Raw genomic sequence first — 24,451 nt, forward strand, 5'->3', positions numbered from 1 at the left:
GGGCAGAGATGAGATCCGAGCTGCAGTTGCAACATACCCCATGTTGCAGCAACACTGGATCCTTAACCCACTGTGCTGGGTAGAGGAATCGAACCTGCATCCCAGTGCTCCAGAGGTGCTGCCACTCCCATTGCGCCACAGTGGGAACTACATTTTTTTTTTCTTATTCACTAGTTTTTGTATTTTTAGATTCCACATATAGGTGATATCATACAGTACTTGTCTTTCTCTTTCTGACTTACTTCACTTAGTATCATGGTCTTTGGTTGTATCCATGTTGCTGCAAATGGCATTATTTTATTCCTTATTATGGCTGAGTAGTGGCCACACGGAGTATGTAACACATCTTCTTCATTCATTCATCTGTTGATGGACATTTAGGTTGATTGCATGTCTTGGCTATTGTGAATAGTGCTGCTACGAACATAGGGGTGCATGTATTTTTTTGAATTATAGTTTTGTCTGAATATATACCAGAGTGGCATTGCTGGATGATATGATAACCCTATTTTTAGTGTTTTTTTTTTTTGGGGGGGTGATGCACCTGTGGCATGCAGAAGTTCCTGGGGGGCAGGGATCAAACTTGTACCACAGCAGTGACCTGAGTGACAGCAGTGATAATGCCAGATCCTTAACCTGCTAGGCCACCAGGGAACTCCTATTTTTAGTTTTTTTTTTTTTTTTTTTTTTTTTTTTGAGAAACCTCTGTACTGTTTCCACAGTGGCTTCACCAATATACATTCCCACCAGTAACATGAAATATACATTCCCACCAAAATCATACAGTATCATTCCCTTTTCTCTGCACCCTCAACCAACATTTGTTATTTGTGTTCCTTTTAATGACAGCCGTTATGGCAGGTATGAGGTGATACTGTGATTTTGATTTGCATTTCCCTGATGGTTAACAATTTGAGCGTCTTTTCATGTTCCTGTTGACCATCTGTATTTCCTCTTTGGAAAGATATCCATTCAGTTCTTCTGCCCATTTTTAAATTGGCTTGTTTTTTTGTTGTTTTTTTTTGCTATTTCTTGGGCCGCTCCCGCGGCATATGGAGGTTCCCAGGCTAGGGGTTGAATCAGAGCTGTAGCCACCGGCCTACGCCAGAGTCACAGCAACGCGGGATCCGAGCCGCGTCTGCGATCTACACCACAGCTCACGGCAACGCTGGATCGTTAACCCACTGAGCAAGGGCAGGGACTGAACCTGCAACCTCATGGTTCCTAGTCGGATTCGCTAACCACTGCGCCACGACGGGAACTCCTGGCTTGTTTGTTTTGATGTTAAGTGGTGTGAGCTGTTTGTATATATTAGATATTAATCTCTTATTGATTGTATCATTTATAAATATTTTCTCCCATTTAGTAGGTTGTCTTTTTGTTTTGTTGATGGTTTCCTTTGCTGTGCAAAAGCTTTTAAGTTTAATTAGGTCCCATTTGTTTATCTTTGCTTTCATTTCCCTTACTTTAGGAGATGGATTCAGAAAAATATTGCTCTGATTTATGTCAAAGGATGTTCTGCCTACGTTTTCCTCTAAGAGTTTTATAGTATTCAGTCTTACATTTAGGTTTTTAATCCATTTTGAGTTTATTTTTATATATGGTGTTCTAACTTCATTCTTTAACATGTAGCTGTCCTGTTTTTGCAGTACCACTTATTGAAGAGACTGTCTTTTCCTCATTGTATATTCTTCAATGATCTATTTTAAAATAATTATTTTTCCTTAGCGATGCACCCATGGCACATGGAAGTTCCTGGGCTAAGGGTTGAATTGGAGCTGCACCTGAGGGCTGTGCCACAGCCATGACAACACCAGATCTGAGCCACCTCTGTGACCTATGCCCCAGCTTGCAGCCATGATCCTTAACCCACTGAGTGAGGCCAGGGATTTAACCTGCATTCTCATGGATATTAATTGGGTTCTTAACCCACTAAGCCACAACAGGAACTCCCTAAATTAATTTTTAATCATAGTGTAAGGCAATTTTTAAAATTTATTTAATTTTATTTTAAAGAATTTTTTATTATGGTTGATTTACATTGGTCCATCAATTTCTGCTATACAGCAAATGACCCATTCATGCATATATATACATTCTTTTTCTCATATTATCTTTCATCATGTTCCATCACAAGTGATTGGACATATTTCCCTGTGCTATACAGCAGGACCACATTGTCTATCCATTCTTAATGTAACAGTTTGTATCTACTAACCCCAAACTCCCAGTCCATCCTTCTCCCTCCCCCTCCCCCTTGGCAACCACAAGTCTGCTGTCCATGTTTGCAAGTCTTTTTCTGTTCTGTAAATGGGTTCATCTGTGCCATATTTTAGTTTCCACATATAAGTGATATCATATGGTATCTCTCTTTCTCTTTCTGACTTACTTCACTTAGTTTGAGAATCTTTAGTTCCATCCATGTTGCTGCAAATGGCATTATTTTGTCATTTTTTATGGCTGAGTAGTATTCCATTGTGTACATGTACCACATCTTCTTAATCCATTCCTCTGTTGATGGACATTTAGGTTGTTTCCATGTCTTAGCTTGCGAATAGTGCTGCTGTGAACATAGGGGTGCCTGTATCTTTTTGAGTCAAAGTGTTGTCTGGATATATACCCAGGAGTGAGACTGCTGGATCATATGGTAGTTCAGTATTCAGATTTCTGGGGAACCTCCATACTGTTTTCTATAGTGGATGTACCAATTTACATTTCCACCAACAATGTAGGAGGGTTCCCTCTTCTCCGCACCCTCTCCAGCATTTATTATTTGTAGTCTTATTAATGATAACCATTCTGACCAGTGTGAGGTGGTACCTCATTATAGTTTTGATTTATGTTTCTCTAATAATTAGTGATGTTGAGCATTTTTTATATGTGCCTGTTGGCCATCCATATGTCTTCTTTGGAGAAATATCTGTTTAGCTCTTCTGCTCATTTTTCAATTTTTTTTTATTGCTGTTGCGTTGTATGTGTTGTTTGTATATTTTGGAGATTAAACCATTGTCGGTTGCATCATTTGCAGCTATTTTCTCCCATTCTGTAGGTTATCTTTTTTTTTTATGGTTTCTTTTACTGTGCAAAACTTGTAAGTTTGATTAGGTCTCATTTGTTTATTTTTGGTTTTATTTCTAATGCTTTGGAGACTGACCTAAGAAAACATTTGTAGGGTTGATGTCATAGAATGTTTTGCCTATGTTCTTTTCTAGGAGTTTTATGGTGTCTTGTCTTATCTTTAAGCTACTTTGAGTTTATTTTCATGCAGAGCATGAAGGTGTGTTCTACTTTCATTGATTTACATGCAGCTAGCCAGTGTTTCCAGCAGCACTTGCTGAAAAGACTGTCCTTTTTCCATTATATATATATACACATAATACATATATATACATATTTTATTTATTTTTTTTTAATGGCCATAGCTGTGGCATTTGGAAGTTCCCAGGCTAGGGGCCAAATCAGAGCTGCAGCTTCAGGCCCATGCCACAGCCACAGCATGTCTACACCACAGCTCACAGCAACACTAGATCCTTAACCCATTGAGTGAGGCCAGGGATCAAACCCTGCATTCTGATGGATCCTAATCGGGTTCATTACCACTGAGCCATGTCCGGAATGTCCCATTTTATAGTCTTGCCTCCTTTGTCAAAGATTAATTGATCGTAAGTGTTTCTGGGCTCTCTGTTCTGGTTCCATTGGCCTGTATGTCTGTTTTTGTACCATTACCACACTGTCTTGAATTACTGTAGCTTTGTAATATTGTCTGAAGTCTGGGAGAATTATGCCTCCTGCTTGTTTTTTTTTCCTTGGGATTTCTTTAGGTCTTTATGTTTCCATATACATTTTTAGATTATTTGTTCTAGTTCTTTGAAAAATGTCATGGGTAATTTGATAGGGATCACATTAAATCTGTAGATTGCTTTGGGTAGGTAGTAGGGCCATTTTAACAATATTTGTTCTTCCAATCCAGGAGCATGGGATATTGTTCCATTTCTTTGGATCATCTTTAATTTCCTTGATTAGTGTTTTATATTTCTCAGCATCTAACTCTTTTACCTCCTTGGTCAGGTTTATTCTTAGGTATTTAATTTTTGGGAGTGCGATTTTAAATGGTATTTTTTTAATTCCTTTTCTAATATTTAATTGTTAGTATACAGAAATGCAACCTATTTCTGAATGTTAATCTTATATCCTGATACTTTACTGAATTCATTATTCAGTTCAAATAGTTTTTGTGTGGAGTCCTTAGGGTTTTCTATATATAGTATCATGTCATCTGCATATAGTGAGAAATTTTACTTCTCTTCCAATTTGGATACATTTTATTTCTTTTGTTGGTCTGATTGCTGTGGCTAGGACTTCCAATTATTACATTGAATAAAAGTGGTAAGAATGGGCATCCTTGTCTTGTTCCAGATTTTAGTGGGAAGGCTTTCAGCTTTTCTCCGTTGAGTATTATATTGGCTGTGGCAGTGTTCAAAGTTTATTTTCTTCTTGAGATATTCAATTGTCCTAGCAACATTTGTTGAACATTCTTTCCCATTGGATTACTTTGGCATTTTTGTCAAAAATTAATTGACCATATATGAGTGGGTCTATTTCTGAACTCTTTATTCTGTTCCACTGATCTATATGTCTAACCTATGTTAATAGCACACTGTCTCTATTATTGTAGCTTTATGATAAATCTTAAAATAGTGTAGTTCCCACACTATTTTGGGATGTAGTGTAGGAGGTAGTCTAAGTCCTCCAACTTTGTTCTTCTTTTACAAAGTTGTTTTGGCTATTTTAAATCCTTAACATTTACATACAAATTTTATTATCAGTTCATCAAATTTCTATTAAAAAAAACCTGATGGCATTGTAATTAATCCCAGTATTTTGGGAAATATTAATATCTTAATAATATTATGTCTTATGATCCATAAACATGGGATATATCTGCATTTATCTAGATCTTCTTTAATTGTTTCAGTAATTATTTTGTCTATTTCAGTGTGAAGGTTTAGCATATATTTTGTTAAATTTATCCACAAATGTTTTATATCTTTTGATGCTGTCATGAATGTTATTTGTGGTTGCTAACCTCCAGGTTGGCCCCCCGGTGGTCCTTCTCTCTTGGTATTCATGCCCCCACCCCCACGGCACACACATACATTGTACCATGCCTGTGTGACCAATAGGATATGGCAAAGTGATGGAATGCCACTTCTGAGAGCAGGTAGTGAAAGGCGTCATGGCTTCTTCCTTGCTCTCGCTTGGATTACTTGCTCTGGAAAATATGGGAACTGCTCTGTTGGAGGGTTTAACGTGGTGAAGGACAGATACCATCATAAATGAGAAACTGAGGCCTCCACAGCAAGTCGTGAACCAGTGATCTTGGAAGGAGATTTCTCCAGACCCATTCAAGCCTTCAGATGGCAGCAGCCCTGGCCCGCATCTTGACTGCAACCTCCTGAGAGACTGAGCTGGACCACCTGGGGAATCTTCTCCCAGATTCCAGACTCTTAGAAACTGTGAGATAATAAATGTTTGCCGTTTCAAGCTGCTAACTTGGTAATTCTCTATGTAACAATTGAGAACTAATGCAATATTTTAAAACAGTTAATAGTATCTATTTTATTTCATTTCTAATTCTTTGTTTCTAGCATTTAGAAATTCTGTTTTTTATACAGACTTTGTATCCTGTGTCCTTGCTAAAAATCAGCTGTTTTGCAGATAACTTAGGATTTTCTACATCAGCAGTCTTGTCATACGTGACCAAGACAGTTTTGCTTCTGTTCAAACCTGAATGTTTTTTATTTATTCTACTGCCTTATTAACCTGATAGGACTTTTAGTATAATGTTGAGTAAAATGGTGAGAGCAGATATTCATGTCTTGTGCTTGATCTTAAGGGGAAAGCCATTCAGTCACTTACCATAAGTATGATGTTAGCTGTAGGTTTTTCAGAGATTTCTTTTACTAGGCTGAGGAAGCTTTCTTCTGTTCTTAATTTGTTGGGTTTAAACATATTTTTTCTCATTTTTTGTTATCAACACTAGATTTATAGTTTTATTATAGTAACAAATAGTTGTTACAGTGAGATTACATATGTACACAGAATTACATTTAAATTCATATAGAACAATATTTACACTTAAAGTTGTACTTATAATTAGAGGATGAAGTACAGCTTAGGCTTTACAACAAAGAAAAGAAAAATACATGAGATAAAAATAGAGTTAACAGCAAAAATAGAACTGTCTGTTCTTGATACAATATGTGGAAACTTTTTGTTAGAATCCTAAATCTTTTTTTTTTTTTTTTTTTGCCATGCCATTCAGCAGCTTAATGTAGGATCTCAGTTCCCAGACCAAGGACTGAACCGGGGCCACAGCAGTGAAAGCACTGTGTCCTAACTAGACCACCAGGGAACTCCCCAATATCTTCTTAATCTGATTGTCTAAACCTTTAAAATATGGACAGCTCAGTGTTATTTTGCCAGCAGTTTGTTTGGCAGGGTTATAAACTAATGTTTTGGAAAGTAAACCTAAGCCATTTTCTTCCTTCCTTCCTTCCCTCCTTCCTTCCCTCCCTCCTTCCTTCCTTCCTTCCTTCCTTCCTTTTTTCTCCCTTCCCTTCCCTTCCTTTTTAGGGCTGCACCTGTTGCCTATGGAAGTTTCTGGGCCAGGGGTCGAATCAGAGCTACAGCTGCCAGCCTATACCACAGCAACATGGGATCTGAGCTGTATCTGCAACCTACACCATGGCTTGTGGTAATGCCAGATCCTTAACCCTCTGAGTGAGACCAGGGATGGAACTTGCATCCTCAGGGATACTAGTCAGGTTCGTTACTGCTGAGCCACAGCGGGAACTTCTGCCATTTTCAACCAAGTTTTTGACATGGGATGCTAAGTCTCCTGTTTGCCACTTGGGAAATATATTCTTGAGTGCTGTAAAGATGCCACTTCTAGCCACACTTCATTATTGGGAGTTCCCAGAGCCCTGAATATTTTGAAGAGTTGATCGACTTCTGAATCTCCATGGAACAGTGGCTTCCTGGTTGTTAATACTGCAGATATGGTGTTTCTACTCCAGATATTAACTGGAGCCGGGTGGTGAGATGACCGCAGCAATACTTCTGGAGATCTATACCAGAGTGTTACTACCTCGTGTATGTGTACTCTAATAGGTATTCCAGAGGCTGTGGCAAATCCAAAATCAACCACTGTAATTATTCTTTTGTGACCCATAGATTTTGAGGTTTTAAGTCTCTGTGAAGAGCTCTTCTAAAGTGACAGAACACAATCCCTTGGAAGGGTTTTGTACAGATAACTCTTAATAAGTGAGGAATCCATGAATAGACCAGGAGGGATAGAATCCAAGTATTTTTGAGATCCAAGGAATTCAAAGATGAAGTACAATCTGGATTCGTACATAACCACATCTTGAGGAGTGACTATGTTTGAATGACAAATTCTTCTAAAAGATAAATTTCTCAAATTGCATTACTAAGAACGCTTCTTTACTTTCTCGTCTGATTTTCTTCATGGCTACTCTTGGACCTATAATTCTGCATCTACCCTTATACATAAAGACCATAGATAACTTCTCCACCTTCCTCTATTTTGGTACAGTCACCTACAATTACTGAGTAGGAATGTTATTAGATCCCAGAGTATTATTCTGTGATGGTGGAGGACGGGGTTGGAGGTGTTTGAGGGGGGTTGTGGAGGCAATGGTGCAGCTATAATATCTGGATCACTTTCCCTCAACTTCCAAGAGCATGAAAGCTTTTATTATGAACCATTTCCTAATAATCTTTCTGAATCCATTGAGATAGTTATATGTTTTTTTTTTCTTTTGGTTTTGTTAATATGATGAATTACATTGATAGGTATTTGTATGTTAAGCCAGTCTTGTATTCCTGAGATAAAGCCCATTTGGTCATCATGTTTGAATCATTTTTGAAAATGTTTGATAGATACTTTTCTATTATTTGAGGTATATCTGCATTTTGACTGAGAGAGGCCAAGAGACTGCTCGCCATTGGCTGGTGTTAGAATCACAGTGGTTCCTTGATGCTTGAAACCCAGATAAGTGGGTTTTTGTAACCTTCTGGGGTCCTTGGGGGAAGTGTCCAAATGGAGGTATGTGGGAATCTCAGTAGACTGGTGATAATCTCCTGTCCCTTTGAATCAACATATTTGTCCAATCAAAATATTTGTTCAACTTTAAGAAAAGCCGAAAACTGGAATAGTGAGTAGAAAAATGGAGAAGGAGGACTGCTGGTAGAAACCTCACAATAGGGAGAATATTGAGATACTGCCAATGCTAAAATGACAATTATTCACTATTGAAAGCATGACCCTTGTGGGTCTTCATCACATCTTTAGGATCATTTTACAGTTTTCTTATGGCACACATTCTACTTTCCTGAGAAGTGTTTTGACACTGCATTTTTTTCCCTTCATCTCCTTAAGGTTTCAGTGACACACCAGCACCCAGTGATGTTTTCATACTTTTCCTTATGTACTGGTGCTCCATACAGCTCCCCAGCAGACCTACTTTTTCATCTGACTCTGGCCTATTTCCTCTTAGTGCTTTGAGCTCAGTAGGGGTTTGACCAGTATTTGTTGTTTGTCTCCCTTCTTGGAGACTCCCTAGAGGTGGATATGAGATATTATGATAATTTATTTTCACTTAAGACCGGGAGAAACTTCCCCTCTTGTACTGCCTTGGAGGTGGGGTCAGTGTCCACATGTTATGAGTAGGGAGACTGAGACGTGGGATTCTGAAAAGGACACTTTCAGTGGATGAAATGATAGAAAAGAGTCTGGGTTGTTCAATCAAGTCCCAAACAGCTGCCAACTTCTCAAAGTTAACACGCTGAGAAGGGTTAGAACCTCTCAGCTTTCTCCTGCATCCAGTAGGCTGTGGATCTTAGAGTCTGTGAAAATAGCTGGTGAGCAGAGTAGAGCAATGCAGTCTCTCTTTCTTTATTATCCTCTGTGTCATTTTTCATTCTCCTTGATCCCCCTTTAATCTAGACTGGGACAATCAGATGACAAAAGAGTTCTACTTTGAAACAAGTGCACTCAGGTATTTATAGTAAGGAAATGGACTGAATGAGCCAGCTGCTAAAAATAAAAGGTCTGACTTGATCCATTCAGGAAGATTGTGGCCCAATGCATTTAGGGATAAAATAAATCAATTCAGATCTAATATTTAGAAAACTTATCTCAGATTGGAATGGATGGCCTCTTGTGAAAAATGGTATAGATATTTCCAAATTGGCAGCAACTGTAGGGATGGGCTTTTCAGGGAAAAGGCTGGACATCAGCATGGACTTCAGAAAATCTTATCAAGTCTGTTTTTTCCTTCTTTTTTTATGGCGACACGCACAGCATTTATTGGACACTTACTAAGTATCATGCACCATTCTAGGTCCTTGTCACGCTATTCTCTCCCTGGTGTATGTTTTCCTTTTTGCTGATACACAAGCTGAGGCTCAGCTAGGATTTTCCAAAGTTATGTTAGTTGACAATAGAAGATTGAGATTTGAGCTCATGTCTAGCATGGGGATAGATATGGAATCTTGCAGTATTTTTGCAGTCCTCTTGGCATTTTATTCTGGGCTGTGCACTTCTGGGCCCTCAGTTGGTGTTTATCAGTGTTTATTTATGATGAAGTCTTTCTTGATGACATCTCTCAATATCTCTTTCTCTTTGCATTCAGTAGCCTACTTGTCCTGTTCAGCTTCACATCTACTTTATGTTATCATATATCATCCTTTGTATCAATTAGGCACGTCTTAAGTTGCATGGAAAAAAACCTCAACCACTGTGGTGGTTTAAAAAAATGGTTTCAAGTTCTTTGAGATGCCTCCCATTGAGAGCTTGTGTCTGTGTCTCCTCTCCTTGAATCTGATGACTGTTTCTACCAACTGAGTACTGAGAAATGACACTGTGTTTCCTATACAAGGCTGCGTCATAAAAAGACATTCACCTTCCACCTAGGTCTCCTAGGTCTCCAGCGATTGTGCTGTGAAAAGCCTAAGCCATATGAAGAGGGCACATGTGTAGGCACTTGGTCAACTGTCCCATCTGAATCCAGGCTTTGGTCATTCCAGCCTGGGTACCAGACACGTGAGTGAAGAAGTTTTCTTGGAAGTGGATTCTCCAGGTCCAGTTTTTCTAGTTCCTGGGTGTTTGAGTCACTCATCTGTTTGAGTCTTCTCAGTGGAGGCCCTAGACATCATGGAGTAGAGATAAACCATTCCAGGTCGTGGATTCCTGACCCACAGAATCTGTGAGCTTAATAAAATGACTTATTTTAATGTCACTGAGTTTTAGAGTAGCTTGTGACTGGGACATCCAACTAGCCCTGGTTTATAGCAATTGAAATGTCTAAACGTATTTAATATGGGAGAGATCTGAAGGTAGGCCCTTGTTGGCATTAGTTCACAGCTAACCTATGCTATCAGGAACCCAGGATCTTTCCATATGTCCGTATTGCCATTCTTAGTATGCTGCCTTTTGTTCTCATGCTTTTTGCCTCATAGTTTTGACATAAATGTTGTGGCTCCAGGCATCACATCAGCATTCAATTTAGGAAGACGAAAAGACAGGCAGAGCTAGCTTCATCTGTACAGTTTTACTAGGAAAGCAAAAGCTTTCCCAGAAGCCGTCAGGTCTTTACTTAAATCTCACCAGTTATAATTTCATCAAATGGTCACTCCTAATGGGAAGGGAGGCTGAAAAAATGAGTATTTACCTCTCATATTGCTGTCCTAAATAAACACAGTCTGGATTTGCTTAGCAAAGGACACCAGAGAGTATGAGCACCTCACGGGCAAGACCAGTGTGTGCCACGCACCTCAATTGCTTTACATCATTTTTTTCTATGGTTGGATACACTCGGTGGTGAGTCATTGAAAAGAGAGACAGTGATGTTTTCTTCTCTGGAATGCTTCTTTTTTTTTTTTTTGTCTTTTGTCTTTTGTTGTTGTTGTTGTTGTTGCTATTTCTTGGGCCGCTCCCGCGGCATATGGAGGTTCCCAGGCTAGGGGTTGAATCGGAGCTGTAGCCACCGGCCTACGCCAGAGCCACAGCAACGCGGGATCCGAGCCGCGTCTGCAACCTACACCACAGCTCACGGCAACGCCGGATCGTTAACCCACTGAGCAAGGGCAGGGACCGAACCCGCAACCTCATGGTTCCTAGTCGGATTCGTTAACCACTGCGCCACGACGGGAACTCCTGGAATGCTTCTTAGCATCCAATAGAACACCGAGAGTGTCACTTCTGTTTAATATGTTCACCTATTGAAGAATGAGGAGAACGAGGAGGAGATTTTCCAGAGCAGACATTGTCACATTTTTTTCCTTGCACATCCCTTGAAAAGAGTTTGAGAGACAATGTACTGCCATGCATATATTTAACTTGGTATCTGCCATTTTTCATTATAACTTTACATATAAAATTTCAAAGGCTGTAAATTTTGGCAGATAGTTAATACTGACAGTGGGATGGACTGGGAGTTCAGAGTGAATAGATGCAAACTCTTCCATTTAGAATGGATAGACAATGGGGCCCTGCTGTATAAGTATAAGCACAGAGAACTCTGTCCAATCACTTGTGCTGGAACATGATAAAGATAATATGAGAAAAAGAATGTATACATATGTATGACTGGGCCACTTTGCTGTACAGCAGAAATTGATGGAATAGTGTAAGTCAACTATAGTAAAAAATTGAAAAAAACAAACCTTTACACTGCTCTTTTTAATGTTCCCAATCTTAATTCCATAATGATTTGATACTACTACTTTCTGTTTAAAAATACACAAATAAGCTTTTCTGTAGTAGCCAGAAAATTTTACATTGTTTCTTTTTCTCCTTGAACTTATATTTTCATTCCACTTTCCCCACAGAATTTAATCCTAATGTAATATATTTTTATATTATATATATTTATATATTGAAAGTTTTTTATTTTTGTATCATACTTCAGTATATATTTATATATTGAAAGTTTTTTTAATTTATTTTTGTATCATACTTCTCTGCAACAAAAACATACCTATAAATTGAAAGAGCATTTTAAAACACTCCATGTGACTAAAAGGCTTTAAGTATTAAAACATGTCTTCTGGATTGAATTATCATTAAAATTATTATACTGTGTAACTGAGAAGAGCAGCATAAGTATGTTATACATTTTGATATGGAATTATTAAACACAGAAGTGAAATTCATTGGAGATGCATCTGCTGTGAGATAGATGGGATTTTAAAAACTCGTATCATGTATTTTTGGACAAATATTGCTTGATTGAAACAGTTTGGCATCAATTGCAAGCCTATTTTTTTGTTTATTAAGACATAAGCACTGACAGATGCTAACTAGATTTATTGTGGTCATCATTTTGCAATATGTACAAATAATCAATCGTTACCTTATACACCTGAAACTAGTGTAATGTTTTTTTTTAAATATAATTCATATATATATACATATTTTAAAATCAGACACAATTAAATAGAATATGGTTTAAGTACATGAATACTTGGCTTTAGAAGAATAACAGAGGTGGTACACAGTACCCAAAACTTACACACAGCCTTTCTGCTGCTTCTGTTGATGAAACAGTGCACCTCCGTACAATCAAATATTGCAGTGGGATAAATTCTCTATTCATTTAAGACTTTCTCAAGGACAGGGGTGATTGATAATTATATATTTATAGGTATATTTTTTGCAAAGTCTGAGCAGAAGCGGTAACAACAAAGGGAACGGCCTTTCCCGGGCAGTCCATGAGGGGAGGCCGGGCTGGCACACCCGCCAGGGGAGTGTGCTGGCCGACAGGGCGGCCCTGCTGACGTGGGTGGAGGTGCAGCGGGGCCTCGCTGCCCCAGAGGCCGGAGGGGAAAGACCACAAACCGCACGCCCCCCAGCCCACAGCAAGAGGGGGCAGTCGGAGCCGAGGGCGGGGGGGCCTGCCTTCCAAAATGTGTACAACCTGGGCATAAACACTGTGTTCAGAGAACCACAGGGGAAACTGGAGTGCTGGCCGCTGTCACCTCCTGGCCATGAGTGCTCTGGAGGACAGTGAAGGAGCTGGAGCACAGGACCCCGGAGGGGCACATCCTGACGCGCAGAGGACAGGAGCTTCGCCCTGTTGGCAGCGGGGCAGGAAACTAGTGTAATGTTATATCTCAATTTAAAAAAGGTGAAAGTGCTAAAAATATTCACATAAGTAAGTGGAAATGTAAGGAATATTGTTATATTTGAATTATTTGAACTACTTACAAGTCACATATTAAAAATCACATAGGAATCTATCATCAAAAATTATTTTTAATGATCTATCAGCTGACAGCACAATTAGATTCTCCTTCGATTATGTGGAAAACACCTGACTAGGAAAAGGACTTATAACCAGTCATTTGAGTTGTTCACTTGTAAATGGATTTGTTACCCACTCATCAGAGACATTTACAACCTCAGTATTTCTATTTACTTCCCTGTTTGGAGTCCTGGAAATTTGCACTCCAGGATACATCAGAGAAAGACTGGGGATGAGTGAGCATCATGCCTTGCTTTTGGCAAGTGGGAGGAAGGCTACTGTGAAAGAGAGGATAGAGAAGGAAGGGAAGGAGAACTTGCTGGATGTCCCAACTGCAGGCAGATTGATTTTAGGGGTGTCAGCAGGAAAACTGAGAATTTGGAAATTGATCCTCATCAATCTCTCCGTGCCTCCAAACCACATCCACTTGTATCCTCAAGAGCATGTCTTCCAACTTGAAGACTGCTTGTTCCAAAGCTGTCAGAGTTCATAGAGATGTTCTCACTCTTGGAGGGGGTGGGTTTGCTTGAGTTCCCTTCTGGCATCCTGGCTCTCACTTCATGAGCTGCTCTGTGCAATGCCTTGTAGGGACCATCTTACTGAGTCCTGAGAACAGTCTTAAAAGGGAGGAATTGTTTTCTTTATTTTGAAGATGAGGATGCAGGGGTTAAAGGAAGGAGCAGCCATCGAGGACCAAAACTAGGGTTAAAACCGAGGGCAATGAGTTTTGGAGCCTGAGCTGTTTTTGTTTTGTTTTTTTTTTTTCTTTTTCTTTTCTTTTTTGGCCCCCCTGTGGCATATGGAGTTCCCTGGGCCAGGGATCAGATCCAGGCTGTGGTTGTAACCTATGCTGCAGCTCTGTCAGAGCCTGAGCATTTAAGCTGCTGTATTAAGTTGTACCTGGCTCTGGGCACAGTGAACAGAGCTCTTCACATGAGCTGTTACCTAAACTGTTGTTACTTTTATCTTTGTTTCCTTATTGGAAATTTTCTCTAAAGCAGTGGTTTTCAATCCCAGAGGGCTGAGCCCCACCTCCAGAATTTCTGATTCAGTAGGTCTGGGTGAGGCCCAGAATCTGCATTTCTAACAAGGTCCCAGGTTTGGAAGCCCACTTCTCTCCAGCATGTCCAGCCTTGTGAGAGAGATTCCTGTTTCTACTATATTTAGGGACTGGTGCTTTTTCCTTTAAGTTTCTTTTAGGGCTGAGTATTTTACTTGCCTTAAAGTGAGTATCTATAAAATGCATGTTGCGTATATATTTCAACACCTGAAACAACTTTGGAAAAACCTGTTGTTGCTGGAGACTTTTGATGATATTGCACGTGGGCATGCCTGCATCAGGGGAAAATTTTGTTTAGATATTTTTATTTATTTGTATATACTTGGCACATGAGGGTCCTCTGTGTCTCTGCCAAGTGTTCGCTCTGTCTGGATGGAATGGCTTTTCCTTCATACTTCACCTATTGGCTCAACCTGAGCACTCACTCGTCTCAAGATAATGTCTTTTCTCTGAAACCTGCCTGTTAAGTACCTCTCCCCTGAACTCCTCTAGCCCGGCCCAGCTTTCTACAGGCATGACCTTCTTACACATTATCTCTTCCATTGGTTGATAAATTTGATACTAGAAAGTGCTCAGTAAAACAATAATAGTTAGCAAGCACTGAATGAGTACTTCCTATGTACTAGGCATTTGCTAAACACCTTCCGTTTACTGCTTCATTAAATCCTGACAACAGTTTTAGGAGGTAGTGTTGTTATCATCCCTGTTTCATAGTTGAGGAACTGAGGCACAGAAAGGTAACTTAGCCAAGGGCAGGCACATAGCTATTTAAGGGCATTTCCTTATTGAAATCTCTGTGGCCTAGACTGACCCTCAGGCTTACATCTCCAAATACTGCTCTGTCAGCCCATGAAGCTCATCAACATGAATGTACATAATGTGTACTGAGAGAACACCAATCCATTCATTTGTGTGGCAAGAAATGCCAAGGGGAATGGGTACTCTGGGCAGTGCATTCTGTCTCTTATGACAGACTTCTCAGAATGCCAAAGTATAAGGCTCCTTTTGACTAGCTAGCATGACAGTTCAGACCAGGGGAGTTAGTGACACAGATCTAATCTGTAGTGGCCTCGGGTTAATACAATTCTTTGCTGCAACAAAGATACTGTTGGGAGCAATAGGGCAAGTCCTTGGGTACTATTGCTTTGTGGATAAGAGCAGAGATTCTGCATCTAGACTGCATGGTTCAAATTCCAGCTCTGTCACTTACTAGCTATGTGACATTGGGCAAGTTACTCATCTGGACAAGATGTTAATAATAATGGAACCTATCTCACAGCCTCGTCAAATATATAACAAGAATTGTGCTGTTGTGACTATTTGTGTTCTCAGTGCCCAGTGGAGGCCTGGCACATAGTAGTTGCTCAATGCATATTTTTGAGTAAATAAATAAATGAATGAGTGATTAGATTGACTAAAACTTTCTTAGAGTCTACTAAAAAAGTTTTTATCATTTTGAATAACAGTAGATACATTTTAAGTTGTGACTAAAGAGATACATTTTAGGGAGTTCCCTTTGTGGCTCAGGGGTTAACCATCCTGACTAGGATCCATGAGGATATGGGTGAACCCTGGCTTCGCTCAGTGGGTTAAGGATCTGGCGTTGCCATGAGCCTGGTGTAGGTTGCAGACATGGCTCGGATCTGGTGTTACTGTGGCTGTGGCATAGGCCGGCAGCTGTAGCTCCGATTTGACACCTAGACTGGGCACTTCCATATGCTGCGGGTGTGGCCCTAAAAAAAAAAGCAAAAAAAAAAAAAATATATATATATATATATATATATAAAATAGAGATGCATTTTATTTTATTTTATTTATTTATTTATTTTGTCTTTTCTGGGGCCACACCTGTGACATATGGAGGTTCCCAGGCTGGGGTCTAATCGGAGTTGTAGCCGCTGACCCATGCCAGAGCCACAGCAATGCAGGATCCGAGCCATGTCTGTGACCTACACCACAGCTCATGGCAAGCCAGATCCTTAACCCACTGAGTAAGGCCAAGGATTGAACCTTCAACCTCATGGTTCCTAGTTGGATTTGTTAACCACTGAGCCATGATGGGAACCCCAAGAGATACATTTTAAATTGAGACAAGTACTCATACATACATGAACACACACAGTTGATGAAAACAATGAACAATTCTTAACATTATTACATATGATGCATTCTTATATTTTCTGCTATACGCTATTTCATTTTTAAAAAACTGTAGGTAATCCACTTGTCGATTTTACCACCTATTGGGGAGTTGGAATAATTTGATAAACAGCCTCTTTAAGAAATTCTCCTTTAGCAGTTCCTGTTGTGGCTCAGGGGGTTATGAATCCAGCTAGCATCTATGATGATGTGGGTTTGACCCCTGGCCTCATTTGCTCAATGGGTTAAGGGTCCAGCCTTGCCATGAGCTGTGGTGTAGATTGCAGATGCAGCTTGGATCCAGAGTTGCTGTTTCTGTGGCTGTGGTGTAGGCTGGTAGCTGCAGCTCTGACTTGATTCCCAGCCTGGGACCTTCCATATGCCCTAGGTGCAGCCCTAAAAAGCAAAAAAAAAAAAAAAAAAAAAAAAAAGACACATTCCATGGATAGATATGTTAATATTGCCAGTCTGGATTTGCATATCTTTGCTCAGACTTTAGAAGACAGACTCATTCCTTTCATTTTCAAGTCCTTGGGCCCTGTATACACATAAGTGGAGCCCATCTCTTCCATTCTGGGGCTGGATCCACCCCATGGCCTGGGCTGGCCTTGAGGTCTGTGGTCTTTCCAAGGCTCATGACTGGGGCTCTCCCATGAGGCCTCAGATTTCCCAGGGTTGGGTGGACCAGCGCTGTGACCTGAAAGTAACTACATCAAGGGCCTCTTTGGCAGAGTTCAGACTTGGCTGAGGAGATGCTGTCTTTTCTTTGAGGTTCCTCGGCTCCACTTTAACACCTTTTCCTGAGGTTGACCAGCACTAGCTGTGGGGATGGCCCTTGTCTTTCCCAGCTTCTTGGCCCGCCAGATAGAGATCACTGCTACTTCACCTCCCGAACAGGGATGTTGGCTCCTAGGCCCCCTGCTATACTGGGCAAGACTTCCACTGGTATATAGCCCAGATTCCTCAGTTTTTGATGGTTGGTAAGAGTGAATAGGAAAATGTAGACAACTATATATAATGGGGTGGGGTAGGCAGCAGTTTGCTAGAAGGGGAGGCTGGGTGGAGCGTGTCCTGATGTGGGTTTAGAACTGTATAGACTCTGGATTTTGAAAATGCACTGCCCTGAGCTCCCTTTGCTGCCCTAAATGGTGTTCCCCTATTTCTGGTTACTCTCAGTTTTCTTGGGTGAATGACAAAGACAGAATTTTTGGGAAACTTTCCTAGCCATCAGCTTGGTTCTTTTCAAGGCTTGAATGCAAATGCCACATCTGATACTAGTTTAAGTCAAAGGAGAGGAAAGAAAAAGGCTGCATGGTCAGGGAACTCAATGTGTCAGTAATAATACTAACAACTCCTGCTGGTATTTACTGAGCATTTCTGAGTGTTGACCCAGTGGATTCTGCCTCCTGACGCAAACTGGTAGCTGCGGCTCGTCTCTATTACTGATGGTCCAGGTGACCTCTATTCATCTTTGTTGTTTAAATTCTCTTCCATTGTTTCTTCAAAATGCTAACGCTAGCCTTCCTAAACCCTGGCCATTTAGGGCTCTTGCTTTTTCTGGCTTGGGAAAATGAAAACCCCCACCTGTCTTCCCACACTCCTGTTCCTCTGTTTTTCATTACTTTTCAAAAGTGTTAGCACCTTAGGATATTCCACACTTACCACCCCACGCCCCAAGACTCAGTAATGCAGACTCTTTAGATTTACTAATTTTGTACATGTTCACATCTTCAAGTATTCCCTAGCCTATTTGTTGTCGATAGTTATTTATGCAAAGTCTTCGTTACTTCCTGATTGTTGAAACATATTTCTTGTCCCCTTCCCTCTTTCCTTTATTGTAGTTTCACTATTCAAGCAGTGGGTTACAGATGTTTGGAGTTCATGGATCCAAAGTTTTTTTTTTTTTTTTAAAAGGCAAGGTAGTTTATGTAGGGTCGCTAGCTTTTGGTTTTTCCGAATAAGGACAACCACCATTTACTTTTACCATCACTTCATAAAAGAAGTAGCCCAGTGGAGTCCTAGAAGCATGACAGTTGCCTTGGTGGAGATGAGTTCTCATAGAAGCTCTCATTCCTTGCTGATTCAAGTTCGTTGCAATTTCTTGAGCACCCACTCTGTGCTCAGCACATAAAGAAGGATTGGACTTTTGCCTTTACCCTCGAGAATACCCACAGGGGAGATGAGGCAAGCAGCTGTTGCAAGACTATAAGCCTGAGTTTGCCTTCTCTAGGACACTGTACTCTTTTTAAAGGTGAAGATCATATCTTCATGCCCCTTATGTCCAATGGCAGCAGCACAGTATCTGACACATCCTACATGCTCAATCAGTGTTTGCCCATGCATAATGAATTTCAGGACAGTACAAGATCAAATCCGCATAGATCTTCAATTAAAGTCAATCATGTGCCACTACTGTATGATACTATACCATGAATGGTAGAATAGAGCAGGAAGGGGTAGGTCACAGCTGACTCAGGTTGGCAGAAGACTTCATGGAAGGAGATGGTGAGATTTGAGATGGGCCCCCGGAATGAATAGAAGTCACGCAAGCTGGCAGTAAGTAGTGGGGCTCTGTTGGAAAGCAGCTTGAGGCCCAGTTAGTGATATTCAGGACAGGTTATGTCTTTGTTTTGCAGGGTAATCATTTATTTGGAGTTTATGGCAATATGGAATGGTGATGGACACCTGAGAACATTTAGGGCAGTGATTCAAACTGGGGGTGATTTTGCCCCCCAGGGGACATTTGGCAGTGTCTAGAGAGGTTTTTGGTTCTTAAAACTAGGGAAAGGTGCTACTGGCATATAGTTCTGGCGCTGGGTAGAGGCCAGGAAGGCTCTTCTACATCTTACAATGCCCAGGGCAGTTCTCTTCCCCACCCGAGACTGGGAGGCCCCAAATGCCAACAGTGCTATTTTTTTTTTTTAAAGAAATTCTAATGTAGGGGGATTGATATGAAAGAGGAAATAAGTATCACTCTATCAGTAGCATTTCATAATCCGGAGCAGTGCCTAGAAGCCAAAGCTGCCATTATAGGGTAACATTTATTTCTCTCCTTCTCTGCAAGGAATTTACTTTTCTCCACCTCTGCCCGTCTCTCTCCTATCATGTGTTACAGGTTTCTCTCTCCTCTCATTACCTCATCTTTGGCATCATAACTTCATACTTCTACTGGCCTCCTGCAAGTCAAGATCTCAGAGTTACCTAGGGAACTGTGGAAGGCTGTTTGGGCAACAGGTAGAATTTGGAGATGAATACAGAGGTCTTGGCCTAATATTTATCTTTACTTTCATGTCATTTAGGCTAAAAGATCTTCTGTTAAGCCCCATGGGTTCTATAATTTTCCAAAGGGCTATTTTTGGCTTTGCACATTTCTGATCTATCAAGTCTAGGTTAAGCCTTTTTCCTTTTTGTAGGGGCATGATAGCTCCATTTGTTTACCGTAGGGATGACGGCAGGATATGGAGGTGAGTTTTCCAAAGTATGGTCCCTATAAGATTAATTTTCTATATTAATAAAATATTCTCTGAAAAAAAAGTTCAGAAGAAATACTTCTGTGGTCACATATCTAGGACACTCATGGGTTAAACAGAAATTTTATTTCGAGATTTTTTTTTAGCGCCTTTATTATTCATATGGGCGTTTTGAATTTCCAAGAGGAAGAAGTGGCACTCTATATTCTCAAGCTTAATTGACCATGGGACACATTTTATAGAACACTTATCAACAGCTTAGTTTGGGAAAGTATGGACTTCAGAGCTATGTCACCTAGAATCAAATCTCTGCCTCCTTCGCTAACTCATTTTTTTGGGTAAGGTACTTGACTTTTTGAAGCTTCAGCTTCCTCATTTGGAAAATATAGTTATGTATAGGCAAATAATCCTAATCTGATACTTTCATCGTTGTCATATGTTTATGCATCTTGTTGTTGATATGAACGTCTTTCCTTCTAGACTGAAATCATTGCGGGCCTAGATGGTATCTTGTGATCTTTATATTCACAGTTCTTTCCCTAATTCCTGGCACTTTATGGCCTCAGTAAATGCTGAGTGAGTGAATTAATGGGTCATGTATGTAATATATATCATGCACCTTGTATAGTCTTAATGAATGCTAAGTTCTCACTGGCTCTTTCTCTTATCTCTCCCCAGTGTGTAAAAGCTTTTTAGAAGAGATAGGAAGAAGGTGAATTGGAGCTGTAGAGTGATGGCAACTTGATGTTTCGGTTGTCTAAAGGCTTCATGAAGATTCATGCTTTATCCATGTGACAGTTAGCCAGGTATAGCAGAAGCTTGCTTGAGGAAGGTGTGCTCATCTATCTGCAGTTCTCTGCCGCACTGTAATATTGGTTAGTTCTCAGCTGGAGCATTCTATTCAATTTGGGACGTTAGCTGTTAGGAAGAGGGGATATTGGTTTCTTTAACATCTCTAACCCTGACTCCTTCTGGAAAGGACTCTGGAGAGGGCAGGGGAAGAATTCAAAAGCTGGTGAGGGTCTTCGTGGGAGGGTACTGTAGCATGTGGATGTCTCAAATTATGATGATGGTGAAGGAAATGACCGTGTATTCAGGGATACATGTGAACCTTCTTTAAAAAAAAAATTAAAAAAAAATTTTTTTTAATGGCTGCACTCTCAGTGTTTGGAAGTTCCTAGGCGAGGGATTGAATCTGAGCCAGAGCTGCAACCTAGGCCGAAGCTGTGGCAACACCAGACTTTAACACATGCAGCCCAGGATCAAACCCACATCTCCACAGTGACTAGAGCCACTGCAATTGGATTCTTAACCCACTGCGCCACAATAGGATCTCCTTGACCTTCTTAAGAGCAGGGTGCTGTTAAAAAAAGGCTTTGGACTTGAGTGAGCAAACCCGGATTTCAGTGTGTATGTGACTGAGTTTCCTGCCCCTGAGTTTGAGATTTCTTGTCTCAAAAATGAAGGTCTGGGGGGTTCCTGCCATGGCACAGTGGGCTGAAAATCTGACTCTAGTGGCCTGGGTTGCTGCAGAGGTGTGGGTTTGATCTCCTGTCCAGCACAGTGGATTAAAGGATCTAGGATTCCTGCAGCTGTGGCATAGGTTGCAGCTGTGGCTCAGATTCAGTCCTTGGCCCAGGAGCTTCTGTAGGCTGCAGGTGAGGCCATGAAATTTTATTTTAAAAAAATGAAGGTTTTGGACTGGAAGATGTTTGTAGATCTCTTTCGGTTTGATAAAGCATAACTCTGAAACCTTTGAGGGCTGTGTTGGAGAAGAGAGTCTAGACTCCAGACTTTCTCTGTGGGCTTCTGAGGGCAGAACTCAGAAAAATAGAATGGAAGAGAAGAGTCCACTTGGCTGCTCAATCAGAAGTCATTTCAGAAGGAGGGAGAATGTGGACAAGTCCTGTTACCAGAAGGGCTACCAGAGCCACCTGCCTGGGCTGTTTTAGAGGTGACCCTTAAGGCCTTTGCTGGTAATGAAAAAAAGTTTTCTTTTAGGATAATTTTAGGTGTATAGAAAGTTGTGAAGATAATACAGAGAATTCCTGTATACTCCTCACCCAGTTGCCCCTAGTATTAACATTTTGTTTCACTATCGTCCATTTATCACAATTGATGAACCAACATTGGTAGCTTATCATTAGCTAAGGTCCATACTTTATTTGAATTTCCTTAGTTTTTACTTAATGTTATTTTTCTTGCCCTGGATCCTGCTCAGAATATCACGTTACACTTAAGTTCCTCTCGGCTGTGATGATTTCTCAGACTTTCCTTGTTTTTGATGGCTTGCGTTTTGAGGTAGACTGGCAGGCATGTTGTAGACTGTCCCTCAGTTGGGGTCTGCCTGATGCGTTTCTCATGGTTCGACTGGGGTCAGGAAGGAAGACTGCAGAGGTGAGGTGCCCTTCTTCTCACATGGCTCCAATGTGATGAGGCTGACCTTGGCCACCTGGCTAAGATGGCATTTGTCAGGTTTCTCCAATCCAAAGTTATTATTATATTTGCCCCTTTTATACTGTATTCTTTGGAAGGAAGTCACTATGTACAGCTCACACCTAGGGAGTGGGACATTAGGCTCCCCTTCCTTGAGAGGCGTCTTCAGTTTTAAGTGAAACAAATTTATTTTGACTCTTGTTTTCCTCTCAAGTCTCTTGCAGAGCCCCAGGCACAGTGAGTGAGCCCATTCTCATTTCTTCCTCAAACTCAGACAGCTAATCAAGGCGTGGGGATTTACTTAAGCTAACAAATGATTATCCTTCCCTGTAGAAGGGTTACCAGAATGCTGAATTTGCTAATTACTCTTCTTACTGCTTCTTTCAAGCAGTAGTCTTGAGAGAGATGAGACAAATCTGTCTTAAGTGAGGGCTGCAACTCAGGAACCTGAGAGGATGGGGCAGAGGGAGGGGTGGACAGTTACCAAAAATGAAGTGGGGGGAGGTGGATGCAGAACTGAAGTGGCCTAAAGGGAAATGATTTAGTTAAGGGGGAATTAACGAGGAGTTTGGTCTCTGGGCCTAATTGAAATTTCTCAGTCTCTACTATCCATCAGCATTTCTTCTGAATTATGCTTGTACCACTGCTAATGGGGGTTGAGAAGAAATGTTTATCCTGGGACAGTGGCTGGAAGGAAAGACTGCTTGGAGTCTCTCTGGCCCTTTGTTCCTGACTTGCTGCCAGTATCCCCCATGTCAAGCCTTTGCTGCTCACATCCAGAGCTGAATGTTTGGGGGTTATGTTCAAGTCTGCCATTAACTGGTTGTGTGGTCTTTGAGCTCCCATCCCCTCTTCTGTAAAATGACATGTTAGTTTGCACCAAAAAGGGTAAATATAGGCACGAGTGATGCTTGATCCCTTTTCATTCTTTTGGCAGATACTGCCAACTGATGGCACCATTCTCCGGCTGAGACAGTTGTGGCCTCAGAATCTTTCTCAATACAGTGCTGTTGGTCTTGACTACATATCAGTTGGGGTGGGCAACATGAAAATGATTTGCCATCCCTGGACTTAGATGCTCTTTTAGGGTCTTGAGATATTAAGATCCAGATTTACACAGTTCATTCATTATTCAATCTACAAATGTTTCTGAATATCTCCATGTGCTGGGCATTGTGCTAGAGGCTGGGCGTATTATCTGGGTATATATTGGTGAATAAAATAGACATGGTCCCTGCCTTTCTGAAGCTTAAAGATTGTAAATTCTTTGATAAATGTCATGTGTTATATCTCAGTAACTCTTAGCACAGTTTAGGGCAATCAAAATCAGCTGAATGGTGAGAGGGGCATGAAGTTGGTGTTATTAAGCACCTTGGCCAAGGTTCAAACATATCATTTCATTTAATCCTCGCAGCCCCCTTGTAAGTTAGGAAGCAGTAGTCACAATTTGCAGATGAGAAAAGCAAGGCATGCAGAAGAAGTTGCCTGAGAGCCAAGAGTGGTAAGTGGTAGAGCAGAGCTTGAACCTTTGTCAGTCGGATGCCAATGGCAATGATTTTTATACTACACCTCACTCATCCAAACTTTCTGTTCTTTAATAAGGAGGGAATGTCCTTAGTGAAGGAGGGCAGACTGGAGTCCACGCTAGGGAGGAGAGGAGAGGCTGGGCCCACGTAGACGCTGACCTACGGTGGCTGGAGGCTGTGTCTGAGGTTGCTGTGTGGGGCTGATGCAGCAGTCAACCCGGTGGAGGAGGGCTCTGGCTAGAATGATGGTATAAATGAGGCCAGCCCGGAGAACGTGCCTCCTCCTGCCCCCTAGATCATTTATCATATCACATCAGCCTGATTTCCTCCTCGGCCTACCTTAGACTTGCAATGTAACCAATCCTCTCCCAGTTTCTACCAGCTGTTTTAAGCTCTAAAATTTCTCCCATGCTTTTGTGTTGCCTCAAGATGGGTTGTGCCCTGGAAAGAGGGAAGAGGAGAAAGAGGAGAAATATGAGGCATGGCTGG

General features: G+C 40.9%; 1 pseudogene; it reads right to left on the reverse strand.

Moving 5' to 3' along the window:
• The window catches only part of LOC100628164, a 103,668-nt pseudogene continuing 85,617 nt past the window's right edge, over window positions 6,401-24,451 (reverse strand).

This window comes from Sus scrofa, chromosome 7 (genome assembly GCF_000003025.6).
Source record: "Sus scrofa isolate TJ Tabasco breed Duroc chromosome 7, Sscrofa11.1, whole genome shotgun sequence".
NCBI classification, from domain to species: domain Eukaryota; kingdom Metazoa; phylum Chordata; class Mammalia; order Artiodactyla; family Suidae; genus Sus; species Sus scrofa.